Source organism: Podarcis erhardii, assembly GCF_964252035.2.
Source record: "Podarcis erhardii genome assembly, chromosome: 17".
In the NCBI taxonomy this organism is placed as follows: domain Eukaryota; kingdom Metazoa; phylum Chordata; class Lepidosauria; order Squamata; family Lacertidae; genus Podarcis; species Podarcis erhardii.
The window spans coordinates 24,598,433-24,607,687 of record NC_138515.1 but is presented as its reverse complement, the minus strand read 5'-3'; the positions used below and the strand labels follow the sequence as shown (position 1 = coordinate 24,607,687).

Genomic DNA, 9,255 nt, shown 5'->3' with positions numbered 1-9,255 from the left:
CTTCCTTCCAGAGGGTAGCACTGCCTTTCAGTTTCCTCCTCCATAGGCTCAGTGTAGGGAAGATGATGGGAGCAAAACTAGAATTAGTTGACTCTGCCTCCTCCTCCTCCTGTTGATCTTTTGCTGACTTTTGCCCTATTAGTCCCAATGGGCACCAGCCACCATGGATTCCTCTTATGTTCATCAAAGGATACATGGCACTGAGATGATACAGGGAAAGAGAAGCAGGTAGCTATGGAAAGGAGAATCAGATGAATATAGGAGCTTAGGAAAAGTGGAAGAGGCAGTGGAGTGAGGGGAAATGAGAACAGGGAAGAAAGGTCAACCATGGGAGCTGGGGACTTAGTATGAAATGCAGGAGACACTTGTTGAGAGAAGAGGGAATAGTCTAGCTCAGGGACAAGGAGCCTGTGGTCCTCCAGGTGTTGTTGGGTTCCAAGTCCCATTAGCCCCAGCCAGCATAGTCAGTGATTGGGAGTTGTACTCAAGAAACACCTGGAGGGCTACAGGTTCCCCACCCCTGTCCCAGAGATAGGAGAAGGTGTGTGTTGTCAGGGGACTTAGAAGGCAGTAAACTGGGTGATAGAGGCCAAGAAGAGTGGGGAATCTCACACGGGTCCTAGGGAGAAGTGGAACTGTGTGCTATCGATGTAAGACATTTATGTGGAAGTGTTTAGGCTGGCTCCATATACTCAACCAATTCATTGACAGGGGAGGCAGGAGGGCCAGAGTCAAAGGTTCAGGAAAGAGGCCATGGACTGAGTTTCACACTATTGATTTGAAATAACCAGCCCAAATTTTACGTAGCTACTGGTCTCAATAGTCTGGATCAGTGTCAGCATCATCTTGAAGCATCGATCTTCCCTGCCGGGAAGTTTTATAACCTGTTTCCAAAGGCAATGTCTGAAGAGCAGTCCTTTGTTCTTGTCAAATTATTTTCAGAATAAGCGAGCAAAGCTTTTAGATGCAACTCTGAAGCTAGGTGCTCCTCGTGCTTCTGCAGTGGACATGGCAGTCCACATGGCAGTTTTCTCCCCAGGTCAGTGTCAGTCTTCAAGGAGATGGGTGGTGGTGGTGGTTATTGATGATGTGAAGAGAACCACAGTATAGACTCCAGTGGGTCTTCCTGAGGCTTATCAGAATTCTTATCCTGCAGGAATTCCCACTTCACCAGTGCAATGTGGACTCCCAACCTGAGTGGGATACCCTTGGCTAGATTTGTGGACACACAAAATAACAGAGGAAATTAAAAAGCATAGCAGGACCATCCTATGATCAGTACGAACATTCAGTTACAAATGGTTGTAGCAGAGATTGGTGTAGATTAAAATGCATTTTCCCAAAGAATTGTCAGATGAGCCTTGTATCGTGTGCGTGCCATTTACATTTTGATTTTACCAATTCATTAGATGGAATGAACTTGCCACGAACTCATTTCTCAGTGTTGTGCAGAGTTGTATTAAAACAAAACACACACACACACACACACACACACACACACATAAATTGCAACTGAAAAAGGAGGAGAGATTGCTTTTCTCCTCCCAGGCCTTTAAAAAAGAAAGAAAAAGAAACATTTGACATTCCTCCACTTTGGATAACTTTTTATCATTTCAAGCTGGCTGCAACAATCTGGAAATCCTTACATCCTAATTCTTTGAGAGCCTGTATAATAGATGTTTCCAGTTCAGGAAGAGACATAAGATTAGCAAATGTGTCATGAGCAGTAGGTTACTTTCCCTCCACCCCATCATGTATAAACTGATTAAATGATCTCTATACAAGCCATCAACCTAGGGGGAAGGGGTGTGATGGCTGGATAGGAAATTCCACGCGTAATCTTCTCTGTTCGAATTTTATTTTTCAACACTTTGCATGAAATCAAGGTCTAGATTTCCTGGGTCCCAGGAATCCATTAGGTAGAACAGATGATACTGTTCAAAGTTATTTCACGTGCTCTGTCTAAATCAGTGTTTCCCAAACTTGGGTGTCTGACTGTTGCTGGACTGCAACTCCCATCATTCCTTGCTAGCAGGACCAGTGGTCAGGGATGATGGGAGCTGTAGTCCAACAACAGCTGGAGACCCAAGTTTGGGAAACACTGGTCTAAATAATCTTTACAGCAACTTTTTAAGGTATGCCAGTGTTGCTGTTATTTTTGCTAATGATTATTGTTGTTGTTAAAAGTATTATTAGCAGCATTTGCACATTTAGAACTGGATGTTCTAAATGGCTTCGTGAACATTGTCTCAAAACCAAGCCAGATCCTTTGCTAAATGCATGGCTGCTGCATGTAACATCTAGTAGAACTTATCTGCATCTTGATACTTAGCAGGGATAACAACATGCAGGACATCTTGAGGTCAGAGCATGGGTAAGTTCTTCGAGATGTTATGGAAGGGAACAGAATATGCAGCTGCCATTTTTGTTGGTAGCTGCACATTTAGAGTAACATCTGGCTTAGTAAACAGGTAGGTGGATCTTTTTCTCATATGTGGTGGGCTTGCAAGAAAGCGAGGGCATTTTGGGAAATGATATATGTTGAGATAAAAAGATGGTTAAAATGAGTGTATATATGTGTGTGTGTGTATTGTATATATATGTGTGTGTGTATGTGTATGCATATATATATATAAAATTAACAGTAGAATTAGCTGGCAAAATCAAGAGAAGCTAATGATGCGTGTTTTATGGAAGAATGGATGCCTTTTTCAGACTATTTAAAGAAATATTATAGTGCGATGAACTCGCGAGCAGGCTTTCAGTTATGAGCAACAGAATTAGTTAGATTTTAATATTGTGGTTATGATTTGATAGATAGAAGGTAGGGAGCAGCAGGAGGAAAGAAACAACTCCATAGGAAAAGCGGTGGAAAAGTAGACAAAAATAAGAGAAAAGATGAAATTGTCTTTTGATTGCATATGTTAAAAACGTTGAAACTTAATAAAATATAATTGGAAAAAAAATAGAGTGGCATCTGAACTCACCCGCTGTAATCCCTACAAGGACCCTTTCAGATGGCATTATTATCCCTATATTCGAGTACATAGCCGAGGCAAGTTTTGAACCAGGAAATTCGTGACTGGAAGTTCAGTCTCTGAGCCACCACGTTTTGCTACTATGCTGCAGTATATGTGGGTATTAAACGAGGGCATTGTCACCATCCATTGTCACTGTGGATGGGGTTGAATGAGATGGGGGGAGAGACTTACTGAGTACAGAGTCAGAAAGCTTTGATTTGAGTTTCAGGTGATCAAACCAATATACTTAAGGTACAGAGGTCATTTACAGTTGCAAGCACACAATAAGGGCTCAAACCAAGGGATGTTTGCTTGTCTTATGAAATGTTGTGCATTTGGCATACACGCTGGGGATTTGTTCCATTTTAGCAAACCTGGCAGAACCTCGCTGTGACCTAAATAAGAATACCTTGCTCTATATATAAAGCCTGCATCAGGATGTTTCCTGATTTATTCATGAAAGGTTTGCTTTACAAAGGCATCTGGAGCCTTTATAATCTCCAAACACATGATACATATAGCTTGCCTCCTCTGTTGGCATTTGCACAAATTGCTTTGAAATATGGTTATAATATATGAAAGCACACTGAAGCTAATTTAAATACATGATGCTCGCATAAATTGGTTAAAAGCGTAAATGAGACCGAACATACACATTTTTTCCTCACTGCTGCTGCAGAGACAAGGTTACATTCCTGAGTGAATAAATGATGGAGGGGGTTTGCAAACTTAACCTGTTAAGTGGATAAAATCTACCTGTAATAATTGGGAATATATCGGAGGGAGACTTTCAGGTGATGTAAACTGTCAGAGATCTCTCGGGTCTAATGGGGTTTTCACCTTCCCAGTTCTTTGCCTTTATAATATTTCATTAGCTCATTCAGGTGTGGAGATCTACCTTGCTTTAATTTGATCATGGTGTCCTTCATTTCTTGCACTCTTTAACCCCTACCTATGAAGAAAGAGAGTATAAATTAATCCTTAATGGTTAATTCATACACCCTTCATATAGTATCTGTAATGGTGCATTTTCTCTAATATCTTCTGCAATTTCTTGCTGCAATATTTTTAACTGTGGAGCAGATGGGAACTGGTTGCTAGCAAGGAAGCTTTATTTTGGAGGTTTGGACGAAATTGGTTTAATTTACAATAGAATGAAAAGTGACATTTGTAAAGATGGTAAGAGTGAAATGCCAGGATCCATTATACTGATAATTCTACAAATGTGCCGGCATTCTCCTTTGGTGAGTTAATGCTCAAAACCCATCAACATTAACTTGCTAAGCCCATTGCAGCTTAATGGCAAATTTCCAGATCTCGACTCTGCCAAACATCTCCCTTGTAATAAATGAGGAGGAGGAGGAGAGAGAGAGAGAACATATTGTATTTCAAGTAAATTCCACTAGTTTGGGTTAACACTGAACCACCAAGGTTCTCCTAATGTGGGTTCTGAAGTAGCCGCTGTTGAATGGCCTCAGAGTCAAAGGTAGCCATCTGGAGGCAAGCAGGCAGGCATGCGTGGCCGTGCCAAAGCAGTTCAAACTGTGTCTGAGAGAGGAGTCACTCATACGCAAGGGGCCTGACCAGGGCTGGATTTAGGTTTGATGAGGCCCCTAAGCTGCTGAAGGTAATGGGGCCCTTGATATGGGGGAATGACATAAGTACCAATCAATGTGAACTTCCAGGTTAGGGGAGATTCTATGAAGTTTCTCAGAAAGGCCTGGTGGGACTCCCTGAATTTCATTTTCCCCCTATTCTTGGTGTTGTGCCAAATCTGGCATTAATTGTAGCAAGCAAGATGATAGCAGGCTTCCATTAGGAAGTGGCGTGGCAACTGGTGGCCACATAGATTATGTGGTGCCAATGATGATAATATTTTTTAAAAGCTGGGTGATATTTAACATTAGTGGGCCTAATTTGACCTATAAGTACTTCCTGGAAAGTTATTATAGAAACAATTTATCCTGGATTTTTTTTCTTTTTGCAGCCCCCTTTATCCCCTGCCTGATTTCTCCTGTGATTTTAATTTGATCACTTTTGTTGATACATTTATTTATTTTTTATAATTGGGGTCCCCCTCCCATGTTTTTAGCTGTTCTTATTTCCTCTGTAAGCCACCTTGAGTCCCTGTCAGTGAAGAAGATGGGGCATAAATAATTATATATTAATAAAAATTAAAAAATGAGCTGGGGAGTGAGAAGGGCAGAACCCTCCGTGCCCCCCCCCCGCACAGCTTTTTACCAATTGCTTTCCTTCTAGCTGTCTATAAATCCCAATACTTGGAGCTTCATTGAGGACTATCTTGTCAGGAGGACAGACTGTGGAGAGGTGTGGTGAGAAGATTTTGCAGTCCTCCTTGTGTACCATTCTAAAACAGTCCCTGTTATGTACTGAAGTTCTCACCCTTGGCCAGCAGGGGGATACTGTAGATAGTTTTCACTCAGGTCCACATATGCAAATAAGGGATTGAAAGTGACGTTCAGTGATTGGATAGTTACAGAAAATGGTTACTGTTGCGTTCTAGTGGAGCTCTATATAAGCAGGCTGGCTGAACCCTTCAGTTCAGTTCTGTTCTGGCCTGTGAATAAACAAGAGCTGTTTGAATAATCACTGTGTCATCTGATATGTTCACCCACAACTTAACAGTCCCCACCCACTTCCCGGATGCTGTAAACACAGGGATCTGTGTTTCCATCATGTCTGGCCGGGCCTTAAATCAGCCTCATTCCATGGTGATTTAAATCACTCCCTGATGAGGGCACAATTACACCTGGAGATCCCATCACTAAGTTCAGCAGTTCCAGCCATTACGACATGGGAGGTGCTTTGTAATATCTTCCTACATTCCATCAGCCTTTTATGGGCAGTGGGGAGGGTGTCTTGCCCCTCTGGTTAGTATGCCAGTTAATGCTGATTGATGGTGATGGCGTGTTTTCTCTTGCCTTTCGTGGAGCGTGGCTTCACCGTCGCTGAACTGACACTGAACTCCCTCTTCTCCTCACGCCTGAGAACCTGGAGCCAGATGTTACCGGGGCAAAGAATGCGAGATGAATAGAGGAGGCAGCGTAAATGACAAGATGCTTTCAAGTTCTTTTGAGTTTCTAAGGGGGGGGATTAGGGGCTCCCCTGGCGCTCTCATATAAGGAGAGGCTCTGGTAGCTGCCTTGGCAAAATCTGCCAGGGACCATGCAATTACATATATTTTTTTCCGTTTAATTCTGACTCTGATTGGGGCTGGGGGCTGGAATGACTGGTAGGGGGAAATGGATATGGTGAAAAGAGGTTCTCTCTTTCCTCCTGACATAACGAGGGTCTCAGGATTTAAGGCTGAATGGGAGTTTTGTCACCAGAACCAGAAGGCTCAGATGCAGGGGAGTAAAACCTGCAGCCCCCACCCCAGAATACACCTTCCTCCATCCCTGACCATTTACTATGCTGGCTGGGGGCTGATGGGAACGGGAGTCCAGCAACATCCACAAAAATATCCGTTCAACAGTACTTTGTTTATTCAATGATACGTTAGGTAGCTTTGTTTTCCAAAGTGGATTACAGACTTCCAACGATGAAATAATAAAACCACAAATAAAACAAATGCAGTATTTTAAGTAAAATAAAATAATAACAATGCAGATTTTAAAAACAACTCGGCCAATTTAAAAAATAAAAATCCAGAAAAAATTACATCATTTATACTATGCTTTTTAAGGTGTAAACCTAATGTGTCATGTGTGAATGCTAGAAACATGTTTTGAAGCATGGCATAAAAGCTGTAGCAAAAAGCATGCTTTTTATTATTTTTTTAAAAAAGAAAAAAAAGATGAGGGCATCATCTTTGAAGACACATTTTTCTTTCTTTGTAAGAGGGGAGGGAATTACTCTTTTTACTGCCCCCTGCAGCTTTTTAGAAGTACTGCAGTTCCCAGTCTCTCTTGCGGAAATGAGTGGCTGTTAAACCACTCTGAGAACTGGAACCCTATGAGAGGAACAGAGGTCTCCTAAAAACTCTTAGTACCCTTAACAAACTACAGTTACCAGAATTCCCATGGCTGTTCAAAGCAGTACAATACTGCTTTAAATGCATAGTGCAGATGGGGCCATCCATAGGGTTGTGCTGTATTGATTAATCAATTAAATGTTGTGAACCCACTTAAAACCCATCAAACTTTTGAGGTAATTTTTTAATATAAAATTATCTCTTCAAGGCATATTTCAAAGGCATTAGAAATCCAGAAAACCTAAAAGGTAAATTAGTCCGCTTTTAAATGCGTTTAAAATTCTATTTCATCTAACCTTGTCATATGTTGGTGCAAGAACTCATGTGTGCTTCCTTGTTGATCCATATCCTTCATTCCATATTGCTGGTATCTCAGATTTTCAGACTAGGTGCTCACACAAACAGCAGATGACGTAGAAAAACTGTTTCTGGATTATTCTACTTCAGATTTCATGTTTGGGGGAGAGTTTATATTGTTGATTGCTTTCCCTGTTGAAATATTAAGGATAGTAATAATAATAATAATATAATAATAATTTATTATTTGTACCCCGCCCATCTGGCTGGGTTTCCCCAGCCACTCTGGGCGGCTTCCACAAAGATCAAAAATACATCAATATGTCATACATTAAAAACTTCCCTGAACAGGGCTGCCTTAAGATGTCTTCTGAATGTTAGGTAGTTGTTTATCTCTTTGACATCTGGTGGGAGGGCATTCCACAGGGCAGGCGCCACTACCGAGAAGGCCCTCTGCCTGGTTCCCTGTAGCTTTGCTTCTCGCAATGAGGGAACCGCCAGAAGGCCCTCAGCGCTGGACCTCAGCATCCGGGCAGAACGATGGGGGTGGAGACGCTCCTTCAGGTATACTGGGCCGAGGTTGTTTAGGGTAGGGGGAGAGGATATATTGATTAAATATTATCCTTCCTTCACTCACACTCGTGAGTTATGTAGCAGAGCAGATTCCCCTCAATACAGCAGGAAGCTGGTTTGCAGATTCCTTTGAATCTATTTAGTTAAGCAATCCAGTCTGGCTTGATCAGACTGGTTTATTCCTGGTGTCCCCTTTGATCCCTCTTAAAAGATTAAAGACACAAGAGTCTTTCCTTAAAAGTAACAAGAAGTTTACTCACATTCAGTTCACGGTATGATCCCTGAGGGCAGACTTTATCTTGCAGTTACAGAACATAGTGTGAGTTCATCCCTTATGGGGATGGAGCCCATGTGCTGCTGGCTGAGAGCCAGCAGACAGCAAAATACATTAAGAGAACAGCATCAAGAGAACAAAATGGCTGCAGGAGAGCAGCATGGCCTCAAGAGAGAGATGGCTGTGTGACTCTGCTCTTTTATGGAGTAAACCAGGGTCACACCTATCTGCCTGGTCACATGCAGGGGGAGGACGCCTCAGACCAGTGGAACAGGAAGTTATAGTGGCTGGAGTAACATCCCCCTGCCTGTGTCCGCTCTAGGGAAACAAGGAATGTTGTATTTGACTGCTCCAATGGATTACATTCCACATTCCCATGGGGGAAGGTGCGGGAGATCCCTTCACATGGAAACCCTGCTTGTTATTGAGAGGTCTTTCCTTTGCTATAATTCTGTATGTACAGAGAATGCCCCCCACTCCCCCAGTCAACAAAACTGTTGACATTCCATCTGAAGTGCTACGGCCGGCATCAATTTAACCACTACATCTGCTTCTTGTTGGAACTGGGTGTACATTTGCTATGGGGTACACAACGTTAGCAGGATGCCAAATTGAGCATAGGACATCGTATCTCCTAGTCGTGATAGTTCTGAAAGAGCTTCTGTGGGTCGTCCATTTTCTCAAGCATCAGCTGAAACCAGAAGCTCCAAACGCTGTAACTCTATCTACCCTGGAACTCAAGAGAGTTCATTGTGCAAGCAGAACTGAAGGCCTAAAAGCAGCAGAGGAACAGCAGGTGTGGTGCTGACATCCCTTCAGAGGAATCTGATTACCAGTTTGGTTGCTTCTCTCCCCCCCCCCACCCCCCGCTCTGTCTACTTGATAGGGTAGTTTGGGGAAGATGGGAGTGATGGTGCAATTTTAACTGGAGTACTGACAGAAATCAGGTGTCTTCATTTTGCAACAAGAAGCATTAACCCATCACAGGAGTTTCTCGCTGCTAGAAGATACTGCTCTCAAACATTTTCCACTAGATGATGCGACCCTTTTCCTTTACATTTGATTCTTGTGTGCCTTTTAAGAACCTTCACATCTGA

At 42.5% G+C, this 9,255-nt stretch overlaps 1 long non-coding RNA gene across 1 annotated transcript; it reads right to left on the bottom strand.

The window, feature by feature from the left end:
* Positions 1-816: 816 nt before the first annotated feature.
* On the bottom strand, positions 817-8,298 carry LOC309331923. Its single transcript, XR_014152017.1, has 3 exons — positions 8,145-8,298; positions 7,311-7,503; positions 817-1,212 (listed from the first exon to the last, which is right to left on the bottom strand). It is a non-coding gene; the product is annotated as an uncharacterized lncRNA (long non-coding RNA).
* Between the last annotated feature and the right edge of the window lie 957 nt (positions 8,299-9,255).